At 44.3% G+C, this 12347-nt stretch overlaps 1 protein-coding gene across 2 annotated transcripts in view; it reads left to right on the forward strand.

Annotated features, from left to right (window-relative positions):
* The window catches only part of HEMK1 (HemK methyltransferase 1, mitochondrial release factors N(5)-glutamine), a 133909-nt gene that overhangs the window by 113563 nt on the left and 7999 nt on the right, over nucleotides 1–12347 (forward strand). Inside the window, exon 11 of one of the 2 annotated variants that reach the window (XR_014712431.1) lies at nucleotides 4971–4987. The exons of the other annotated variant lie outside the window; for it this stretch is intronic. The gene's annotated coding sequence lies outside the window, so the exon portion shown is untranslated. Of the gene's footprint in view, nucleotides 1–4970; nucleotides 4988–12347 lie in introns of those variants that run through there. 2 annotated transcript variants of the gene reach the window in all.

Consider the following 12347-nt stretch of genomic DNA (forward strand, 5'->3'; position numbering starts at 1 on the left):
GCGCCTACAGGAACTAAAAACAGTGGGGAGTGTTAAGGTGAGTCACTGAGACTAAACAGTGCTAGAGAGGCCATCCCCTGAACTGGTTGGCTGGGTCATTCAAACTATGAAGGAGTTACATTAAGGATGAATTTGGCCCATATTTTGTGAAGCCTTTTGAGATCCTCCGCTGAAAGGCTCTATAGAAGGGCAGAACATTATAAGTACATGGGAACTTGGCGAGCTACTTCCCCCTACTAAAATGAACTATGTGGTGTATATCATAGCTATGACCATATGCCCTATCTATTGCATCTTATATTTCTAGGTATCTCCAGCAGGCATCTGCTATTTTGTTTTGAGTCCAGATGCATCATGCTACAGAGGGGAGAGATGCACACTTTGCTCTCTCAGGGAGATTTTCCTTTGTTGGTTTTCCCTTAGTGTCAAATAAGAAGTCATTGAAACTGAAAGTATACAGCGGCTTTTTGTGTCTGGCAAAATATTAGGAGTGCGATTCTGTGCTGTGCCTCTAAGCCCAGGGAAAGTGGGGGCTGAGATGTGCTCACCACTGCCAAATGAGGTGTATGAGCAACAGAAACCCCTCTCCCAGTGTGAACTCAAGAAGTGATTCCCACCCCAAAAGTCCACAATGAAGCCTACAAGTAAAACTCCACCACCGTTTTCCCAGGTCTTCAACTGAGACCCAACAGACAAGCTGTAAAGTGCAGGCCAAGAATATGTCCCTATTCCCTTTCCGAAAGAGAGAGCACAGTTATTCATCAGAACAACGCCTGCAGTACCCTCATGCCCAGGCATCTCCCTGTATTGTGTTTGTTTCTCATGCGTCACCTAATTCATACATAAACAAGAGGTTTTTTTAATAAAACATACTTAATTAGCTTCCTTTCAAAAATCTCTACTCCCTGCCATCTGATGGGTTGCTGGCAGAGGAATGACTTGGCCTGCTGCATGTCTGGGTTCCTGGAAGAAGCCGAGTGCCAGTGAAAATGACTCCAGGGAGGAATGGGCGGGAGCAGAAGGAGCTAACTGAGAGGAGATAGGTCTTGAAGCTCATTTTGTTTCCTTTCTGCAGCCTGACAGAGAAAGGGAGGGAAGGGGAGAGCTGCACACAACTTCTGCCAGGTCACTCATCATCTGAGTCCTGGAGCTCCCAGCCTCCTGCTTGCCAAAGGCAACAGCTAACCACTCCGTGTTTCAGTAAAGACGTATCACGGGTATTCTTGGGGGGGATCAAAGAGCTACTTCAGCCTAGCTCTGACCATCTTAAACCCTGTAGGTCAGACACTCCTTACCCCACTCCACATTCTCTCTTTCTTACCTACACCATAGATTTTGTTCCTGTGTTTGGGATATTTCTCTTCACGTGTTTATTTTTAGTTCGTTAACGGACAGCCTTTGAGTTGCAACTTTCAGCACCTACTGTCCTTATACTTTTGAGGTGTTCTTATCACGGGGTTGGGTCCGGCCCATTATGGAATGAGGATTTTGTTTCCACTTTCACCAGCACCCAGACTTGGACAAATGCTGGGATATGGAGGGTAAGGGGTGGTTCAGGCTCATATCAAGTTTCTTGCCTCTAAAATCTAAATGTCTCTTAACTGGTTGGTGGAGACAAATTCCACTTGTCATTTCAGAGAATGGAGAAATAGCCCCTCATCTGAGGGCTGGGCAGCTACATGAAATGTAACATTAAACAACAAAGCAATATACACTCTGGTTTTGGAATTACAGGCAGATGGAATTGGGGAGCTGAAACCTGATCTCTAGCCCACATGCTGTCTCTTTATCTTCTTACCAACTGCATCTTGCATCTTTATCTTCCCTAGTCCCTGTGGGAAGGATGGAAGCCATTCTCTTCTCCTGCTTCCAAAGCAAACGCCTATAATTTTTGAGTCATGACTCAGAATGCTGTGTGGCTTATGAGGAAGTGATCAAACAGCTGGCACCTATAATTTGGGCTCCCTTACTTAGACTCACTTTAGGAATCCAGTTGGAGTCTAAATACAGCAGGTCATATTCATCTCTGGTGAACCTCCCATTGACATCAGTGAAGTTATATTAGGGATTAATTTGGCTCACTGACTGTACAGTATTTTAAAACCAAAACTGGGGCCCTCTCTGGCTCTGAGGCTATGGTGCATGAAGCTTTTTTCCTGGAGAGCACCACTAGACTGGTAGTGACTGAAAGCTATCACTACCCGAGCAAAGACTGTTTCAGAAATTACTTGAGCTCATTCCTGTTCCTAGCAATCTGCTGTCAGTGTCATCGCTGTTAGTCTCTGGTCAAGGACTAAATGGGATAAAAGATTAAATTATCTTCTTGACTCCAGAGGTGTTCTCTCCAGATTTAGCGTAAGCAGCATGCTGATACTTAGGTTATACTTCATTTGTGGATAAAGAGCTTCAGGGCTGGCAAGCCAAAACTTTTTCTCAACACCAAATTGCAAATATTAATTCTCCTCTTAGCCACTGAGAAATCTGAAAAAGGTACACACTTCTTTCTCCCATAGATTACACGAGCAACCCAGCAACGCATGAGTTCACCCTGCTGGCTCTCCAGTTCCCACAGTCATTGTTGATTGTGGTGCATACTCAGAGGACTAACTTGCCTCTCACTCACCTTGTTTCATATCCGTGAAGCTCCACCATCTTCTGTGGAGCCCCTTCTGACTTACACTGGTATACATGAGAGGGGATTGAGGTTCAAGGTATTCAATAGGGGATAGGGTATTCAATAGGCAACATAAAACAGCAGGAGGAAGACACTCTAGTGTAACTGACTACCTTCCAGTGATGCCAGTTAGCAGTTAAAGTCAAGTTGGAATAGGCGTTCTCTGTCACATATAGAAAGGGTGTAGCTAGGACCAAAGGGTGTAGCTAGGATCAGTTTTCCACGAAAAGCTCATTAGCCAGCATAGGTATTAACCCTGTTCAGGAATTCTGTTGCTGTAAACAGGGAGTGCTGCTCCAGCCACGTCGTGTAATAATGGATTACCAACCAGCAATTATGTTTTATTGTATTCGGCTCCTGGCTGCCAAAAGATTGGGGATTGCAGGGCTGAGTTTAAGACTCAATCAAGCAAAAGGCTCATGAAGTAATCATAGCAACTCATGATCTGATTCCCTAGCGGAGGGGAGGCACTGCCTGATTTTCCTCCCCATTCTAGGGGAAAGAACCAGAGGGAAACCCTGTGCTTAAGGAAGCCATTGTGGCAGCTTTACTGCCTGAGTATTCTAAAGCCATTACTGGAGAGAGTGACTTTTTCTCCATGTGATATGCAGCAGATTCCTTCAGCAAGAAGGGAGGACAACGTTTAGCAAAGTCCCCTTTGCTCTCTCTTTCCTCTTCTGTCCCTTTGCTCCCTTGTTGCCCTTCAGTGGGCTTGGACCAGGTGTAACCAAGGATAGAAAGGGGGTCCAGAGGGTCTACAATGAATAGTCCCCACTAGGACCTGAGCCAGTGGCCCTACTGTTGGTTTGGTAGAGGGCTACAGAGGTATTCACCTCGATGTAGAATGCTTTGTGCCTGACTCTAGATCCTGTTGCCCTGTCCTTTGCCCATTTGATGTCAATGGAGTTCCACTGCCATAAAACAAATGGAACAAGGTGGAAAATTGGGCCCTCTGTTTTACTCTGCTAGACAGAATCTTTCCTTAAGAATTAGATTATTTTTAGGTTGCACTGGGCCAGACCTTGAGCTGATATACATTGATGTAGCTTCAGTGACTTCACAGGAGCCATACTGGTTTATGCCAGCTAGAGATCTGGACCAGTGTGTCCAGAAAGTGTCCCAGTTGCTTCAGTTCTTACCTTGTTCCCAGCCCAAATTTCTGGGTGGAATGCTGTACTGAGCTTCTTAGGGTACGTCTACACAGCAAAACACAAAAAACAAACAAACCTGCAGCAGGGAATCTCAGAGTCTGGGTCAACTGACTTGGGTTCACGGGACTTGAGCTGCAGGGCTAAAAATAGCAGTGTAGATGTTCAGGCTTGGCCTGGGGCCCAAGCTCTGAAACCCGGTTTTGGGGGTGGGTCTCAGAATCCATGCTCCAGCCCGAGTGGAATCTCTACACTGCTCTATTTAGACTCATAGCTTGAGCCCCACGAGCCTGAGTCAGCTGACCCAGGCTGCTGCAGGGTTTGTTTTTTATTTGCTGCATAAACGTACCCTTAGACTCAGAACAGCACAGAACTCATAGCCCAGGGGTAAGGGAATAGGGAACCTTCAAGCCACCCTTGACTTCTCCCAGGCCTGAGCTGCTGCAGGGGCTGGAGATGCCCCCATATATTTTAGCCATCCCTGGGCCCCCTCCATCCATTTGTTTGGTGGCTGACAAACGTGCAATATATCAAGAATCTGGAGGTTCCTGGCCTTTGCAGCCGGTAGTGATTGGTGTAGGATATGAAATGTGCTGGTTGTAATCCTTTCACTGGCCCTAGTCTATGTTCTGTGTTATATTAAATAGATGAAATATGAATAGCCAGCTTAGACGTATGTTACCTGTTTAAGTAAAGGAGTGATTTAACCACACCCTTTGCTCCAGGATTATTCACTGCAAAGGATTATTTTGTTTAAAACAAACAGGAATTGCCTAGTAACTGGAATAACCGGTTAAAACAAACATAGCTATGCTCTGCATTGCACTGAAATTGATGTTGAAGAAATGACCTACTTTCTTCAGAGAGAGCTGTCATTTTAAAGCAAACGTTGTTAAATTGATACTTGGTAATATTCCTGCTTCCTTCTCAGTTGCTCAATTTTGTAGCATCTCAAGGTCAGGCTGAAATGAAGCAGGTCACCAGATGAGAAATTTGGATGGGTAGATCTCTCAGATCATTTTCTAAAGATGCAGAGACAGATTACCAGTGCAGGAGACACAGACAATGCTCACCCCATCTCTTCATCTCTTCACATTAGTATGTAGGAGATGTTCATTCAGTCCTCATATTGGTTTTTATCTCCCCAGCTGAAGCTCCTGCATCACTCTGACTATGATGAATAATGGAACAAGCTTTTGTTATCTACTGGTAATCCCGAGTTCCAGGACATGCAAAGGGAAGCAGTATATACCCTGTTCAGTTGTAGAAGGTCCAAGCACCACTCATCTGTGCAGAAATGAAAGCTTATTTTTGCTGGTATTTTTATTTATTTACTTATTTAATCTATTTTTAAAAATATTTTTTGTTCAAAGACCCAGAGCTAGGTTCTTCTTTATGCAAATAGCACCTCTTTAACAGTAGCAGACACAGTTGCCCCTGCTACTTATCGCTCATCAACCATACCCTAGATTTATAGACTATAAAGTCAGAAGACACTATTGTGGTCATCTTGACTGACCTCCTGCATAACACAGGTCATAGAACTTCCCTGAATTAATTCCTGGATGAACTAGAGCATACCCTTCTCTTTCTCCTCTTTGCTGCTGTTAAGAGGAGAAACAATCACTTATATATTCTGATTGTTCATTTAGTTCAGTAAGGACGTCTGCCTTTCTCGACTAGACCATAAGAAGCTTAGTTGTATTTCGTCAGTCACACTCTAGCTAGGTGAGATCCCCACTTACTTCTCAGCAGGCATTCTGCTCACAGGGACCCAAGAGAACAGCTAGGGCCTGGACTGGAAGGTATACTCAAGCCAAAGAGATCCTCCAGGAAGAGTAACTGGTTTCCTAGATCCATACTGGTGGCTTGGATGGAGGTCTTCCACATTAAGGAGCTAGGTTCTGTCAGCTAGAGAAGGTTGACCCCGCAGAGTCTGGACACCCTGTTGCCGCAATGCTCATGGAGCTGGAAAAGGACATGATCTTATCCTGTTAATTTTTTTTTAGTTTTTCATCTGTTTGTAGCTAAAAGGAGTCAATCATAGAATCATAGAATCATAGAATATCAGGGTTGGAAGGGACCCCAGAAGGTCATCTAGTCCAACCCCCTGCTCAAAGCAGGACCAATTCCCAGTTAAATCATCCCAGCCAGGGCTTTGTCAAGCCTGACCTTAAAAACCTCTAAGGAAGGAGATTCTACCACCTCCCTAGGTAACGCATTCCAGTGTTTCACCACCCTCTTAGTGAAAAAGTTTTTCCTAATATCCAATCTAAACCTCCCCCACTGCAACTTGAGACCATTACTCCTCGTTCTGTCATCTGCTACCATTGAGAACAGTCTAGAGCCATCCTCTTTGGAACCCCCTTTCAGGTAGTTGAAAGCAGCTATCAAATCCCCCCTCATTCTTCTCTTCTGCAGGCTAAACAATCCCAGCTCCCTCAGCCTCTCCTCATAACTCATGTGTTCCAGTCCCCTAATCATTTTGGTTGCCCTTCGCTGGACTCTCTCCAATTTATCCACATCCTTCTTGAAGTGTGGGGCCCAAAACTGGACACAGTACTCCAGATGAGGCCTCACCAATGTCGAATAGAGGGGAACGATCACGTCCCTCGATCTGCTCGCTATGCCCCTACTTATACATCCCAAAATGCCATTGGCCTTCTTGGCAACAAGGGCACACTGCTGACTCATATCCAGCTTCTCGTCCACTGTCACCCCTAGGTCCTTTTCCGCAGAACTGCTGCCTAGCCATTCGGTCCCTAGTCTGTAGCTGTGCATTGGGTTCTTCCGTCCTAAGTGCAGGACCCTGCACTTATCCTTATTGAACCTCATCAGATTCCTTTTGGCCCAATCTTCCAATTGGTCTAGGTCCTTCTGTATCCTATCCCTCCCCTCCAGCGTATCTACCACTCCTCCCAGTTTAGTATCATCCGCAAATTTGCTGAGAGTGCAATCCACACCATCCTCCAGATCATTTATGAAGATATTGAATAAAACCGGCCCCAGGACCGACCCTTGGGGCACTCCACTTGATACCGGCTGCCAACTAGACATGGAGCCATTGATCACTACCCGTTGAGCCCGACAATCTAGCCAGCTTTCTACCCACCTTATAGTGCATTCATCCAGCCCATACTTCCTTAACTTGCTGACAAGAATACTATGGGAGACCGTGTCAAAAGCTTTGCTAAAGTCAAGAAACAATACATCCACTGCTTTCCCTTCATCCACAGAACCAGTAATCTCATCATAAAAGGCGATTAGATTAGTCAGGCATGACCTTCCCTTGGTGAATCCATGCTGGCTGTTCCTGATCACTTTCCTCTCATGCAAGTGCTTCAGGATTGATTCTTTGAGGACCTGCTCCATGATTTTTCCAGGGACTGAGGTGAGGCTGACTGGCCTGTAGTTCCCAGGATCCTCCTTCTTCCCTTTTTTAAAGATTGGCACTACATTAGCCTTTTTCCAGTCATCCGGGACTTCCCCGGTTCGCCACGAGTTTTCAAAGATAATGGCCAGTGGCTCTGCAATCACAGCCGCCAATTCCTTCAGCACTCTCGGATGCAACTCGTCCGGCCCCATGGACTTGTGCACGTCCAGCTTTTCTAAATAGTCCCTAACTGCCTCTATCTCCACAGAGGGCTGGCCATCTCTTCTGCATTTTGTGATGCCCAGCGCAGCAGTCTGGGAGCTGACCTTGTTAGTGAAAACAGAGGCAAAAAAAGCATTGAGTACATTAGCTTTTTCCACATCCTCTGTCACTAGGTTGCCTCCCTCATTCAGTAAGGGGCCCACAATCATATAATTCCAGGCCCCTATACCCCCCAAACACAGCTGTTTCAGGCGAACCCACTTGCAACATAGGATTGATTTAAAACATAGTTGGTTGAAACTATAGTAAAGAACATGATTATCAGCCATATATATAAACATGATATGTTGGGGAAGAGTCAACATGGCTTTTATAAAGGCAAATCATGCTTCACCAAGCCATTAGAAGTCTTTGAGAGTATCAACAAACATGTGGACAAGGTTGATCCAGTGGATATAGTGTACTAGGTCTTCCAGAAAGCTGTTGACAGGATCCCACATCAAAGGCTCTTAAGCAAACTAAGCAGTCATGGGACAAGAGGGAAAGCCCTCTCATGGATCAGTAACTGACTAAAAGACAGGAAACAAAAGGTAGGAATAAATAGTCAGCTTCCACAATGGGGAGAGGTAAATAGCAGGGTCCCCTAAGGAACTATACTGGGACCTGTGCTGTTCAACATATTCATAAATGATATTATGAAGGGGGTGAACTGTGAGATGGCAAAATTTGCTGACCATACACAATTACTCAATATAGTTAAGTCCAAAGCTGACTGCAAAGACTTACAAAGGGATCTCACTAAACTGGGTGACTGGGCAACAAAATGGCAGATGAAATTCAGTGTTGATAAGTACAAAGTAATAATGCACATTGGAAAACATAATCCCAACTATAGGTACAAAATGATGAGGTCTAAATTAGCTGTTACCAGTCAAGAAAGAGATCTTGGAGTCATCATAGATAGTTCTCTGAAAACATCAGCTCATATTAGAAGAGATCAAAAAGCCTGGGACTGTTCATCTTAGAACAGAGACGATTAAGGGGGGATATGATAGAGGGCTATAAAATCATATATGGTGTGGGAAAAGTGAGTCGAGAAGTGTTATTTGCCCGTTGACATAACACATGAACTAGGTATCACCTGATTAAATTAAAAGGTAACTGATTTAAAACAAAAGGAAGTATTTTTTCACATATCACACAGTCAACCTGTGGAACTCATTGCCATGGTATGTTGTGAAGGCCAAAGCTATAACTGGGTACAATTAGCCAAGATTGTCAGGAATGCAACCCCATTCTCTAAGTGTCCCTAAACCCCCCACTGCCAGAAGCTGGGAATGGGCAACAGGGGCTGGATCACCTGATGATTGCCCTGTTCTGTTCATTCCCTCTGAAGCTTCTGGTGCTGGCCACTGTCAGAAGACAGAATACTGGGCTACATGGACCAGTGGTCTGACCCAGTATGGCCGTTGTTACATTCTTATGACTCATGGTATTCAGGAATCTGATAAAAATGTTCTCTTTACCATGTGTAGTTTATTCTTTACTCTGGGTTCATTTGCCAGGAGTACAGAGGTGGCTACACAAATACATATACTGAATTGTACAGCATGCACATCAGAATAAACATATATCAGTCTGGCACCAGAGATACATCGATTATTAGTGACTGGTTGAGATAAAGATTAGTGGGTATTTTACCCCCATTTGAATTTGTGAGAGTTTAGGGTGGGTGAAAGGTGCTGGATTGCCAGTCCTCAATACTAAGACCTCAGTTCCCAGAATAGGTACAAAACCAGCTGGGACAGGGCAAGCTTCCCCCACACATTGGCCCCCCCAATGTGCACAATCCCTGATCTGGAGGGACCATCACTAAAGGAGAAAGAGGCACTCGTTGCACATTGTCTGTTTAATTTTTGGCCCCTCTGCTGAAACTGCCCACAAAGATACCAGTTAGCACTACATTTAATGTCAGTTCTTGATGTGGACATTTGCCCACTGAGAATTAGATGGACAGGACTGGGCACTGTGTCATCCTAATCAAGCTCATTTCATAGACCAGTAAAGAACTATTTGATGGTGACACAACTGACTTGGGCTATATTTGCACTAGTGACCTGGGGGCCTAAGACACATTCTAAAGCTCCTGGGGCATCCCCCCCATTTTCTTATTTGTTGGACCCTTGTTGCTAGCTCAGTGTAGACTCACTGATTGGGACCCCTTACCTTAATTGGGAAGATTTAATATTCTCAATCATAAGGATTGTCTTGTGAGAATTATATGCTCACTTCCTCTGTCACAGCAGCATGATTCAAAATCAAGTTGAGAGTTGGCAGTGCCGTCGGGATATAGTGCTTGTCAAAAGTTATTCAGCTTGGTCACGATCCCTCCCATCATGTAAACCTCTTAACATTCATTGCTAAACCTTGGAGACACAGAGTTCAAAGTGCTACGTGTAAGCCCATATGTACTTGTTTTCTGGCACTTTGCACAGCAGATGCAGTGTGTGTTAGAGAGCATATGTGTGAAATACTTAACTATTAGCAAACACGCTGTTGTGGTACCTATCAGACTGGGACACCGCCCTTCTGGGAAAACCTAAACTGTGACTGATTTTCGTTATTTTCTTGTCTCTTTTTTTGCAAAATCCAGGTAACACTTTATATGAAGGTATGTGAAAGATGCACAAGGGGCAGAGCACAGTTTCAAAACAAATGTTTCAACACTCTTGTCTTCAGGTTGTTGTTCACATGCCTCCCAGACCCCAAGGATTCCTTTGCCCTTCACCCACCTCCCATTTGTTTGTAGCTTATTGCCCGCCCTGTGTCATGGAAGCTGTCCTTCTGGCACAGCAGGGCTGGGTAGAATACCCCTAAGAAGTGTGAAGTTCTCACCAGGAGCTGAGTATGCTGCCTCCACACTACCTTTAATCCATTTTAGACACGGAAGAATAAGCTAACAGAGGGCACCTAAGTCCTTCCTCAGTATGGAAGGACCTATCATGCAGTCCTTACTACAGAAGGGCAGAGTATTACAGAGTGACTTGACAGGCTTTTGACCCAGGGGCGCTCACATACTCCAGTTCCGAGCTGATGTAATAACCTCAGTGCCTCAGGGTGTGTGAACTAGCTGGGAAGAGTAGATTGGTCAATAAAGTAGCAGGGAAGCACCCTGTTGCAGTGATGTTGTTGTAAAGTACACAGCTGAAAAGATGCGCCGTATTTATTTTACTTTTCACATTCAGTAACGATTACTCTGGTGGCACAGACCGGAGCTAATAAATTACTTCCACAAACTGCTCTGCGCTGCCTGTTATCCAGCTCCACCCAGCTCTCACCCATCTGACACATGTTGAATCCTTCATGCACCTCCAGGCAGCAATCCAGATGCAGTCTGCTGGCTTGGCTCTGCTTTAAGAGCAGGGTTTTGCTGTACATTGATAATCTGTGTGCCAGACAATCACAGAACATAGCCAGATGATCTTCACATACAGTTGCATGCAGTACTCTTTATTTTTTTGATATGCCACTGGGAGGAGGATATTGCTATTTTTAAACCTTCATTCTGATCGTTTATCCCTACTCTTTGTTTCATGTCTTTTAACCAGTTGCTGATTCATGAGAGACCCTTCCGTCTTAGCCCAAGACTACTTCCTTTGCTTAAGAGCTTTCGGTGAGGGACCTTGTCAAAGGCTTTCTGAAAGTCCAAGAATACTATACCCACTGGATCACCCTTGTCCACGTATTTGTTGACCCCCTCAAAGAATTCTAAAAGGTTGATGAGGCATGATTTCCCTTTACAAAAGCTCTGTTGACTCTTCCCCAACATATCATGTTCATATATGTTGTTTCAACCAGTTTGCCTGTTAGTGAAGTTAGGCTTACCAGCCTGTAACTGCCAGGATTGCCTCTTTTTTTTTAAATTAGGTGTTACATTAGCTATCCTCCAGTCCTCTGGTACAGAGGCTGATTTAAGTGATTGGTTACATACCACAGTTAGTAGGTCTACAATTTCATATTTGCGTTCCTTCAGAACTCTTGGGTGAATGCCATCTGGACCTGGTGATGTATTACTGTTGAATTTATCAATTTGTTCCCAAACCTCCTCTATTGACACCTCAGTCTGGGATAATTCCTCAGATTTCTCACCTAAAAAGAATGGCTCAAGTGTGGGATCTCCCTCACATCCTCTGCATTGAAGACTGATGCAAAATAATTCATTGAGTTTTTCTGCAATGGCCTGTCTCCCTGAATGCTCCTTTAGCACCTTAATCATCCAGCGGCCACACTGATTGGCAGGCTTCCTGCTTCTGATGTACTTAAAATTTGTTTTTGCTGTTAGTTTTTGTGTCTTTTGGTAGTTGCTCTTCAAATTCGTTCTTGGCCTGCCCAATTATACTTTTACACTTGACGTGCCAGTGTTTATGCTCCTGTCTATTCCTCAGTAGGATTTGACTTCCAGTTTTTAAGAGATGCCTTTCTGCCTCCCACCACCTTTTTCACTCTGCCGTTCAGCCAGGGTGGCATTTTTTTATCCTTTTCCTGTTTTTGTTTTTTTAATTTGGGGTATACATTCAGTTTAAGTTCTTGTAATAGTGTTTTTAAATAGCCTCCATGCAAGTTCCAGGCATTTCACTTTTGTAACTGTTTCTTTTAATTTCTGTTTAACTAGTTTCCTCATTTTTGTGTAGTTCCCCTGTTTGAAGTTAAATGCTGCTGCAGTGCGTTTCATTGACATTTTCTCCTATAAGGATGTTGAATTTAATAAAATTAGGGTCGCTATTTCTGAACTGTTCAGCTATATTCACCTCGTGGACCAGATCCTGTGTGCCATTTAGGACAAAATCAAGAGTTGCCTCACCCCTAGTGGGTTCCAAGACAAGCTGCTCCAAGAAGCAGTCATTGATGGTGTCTAGAAATTGTATCTCTG

Source organism: Lepidochelys olivacea (genome assembly GCF_965140295.1).
Source record: "Lepidochelys olivacea isolate rLepOli2 genome assembly, chromosome: 7".
Lineage (NCBI taxonomy): Eukaryota > Metazoa > Chordata > Testudines > Cheloniidae > Lepidochelys > Lepidochelys olivacea.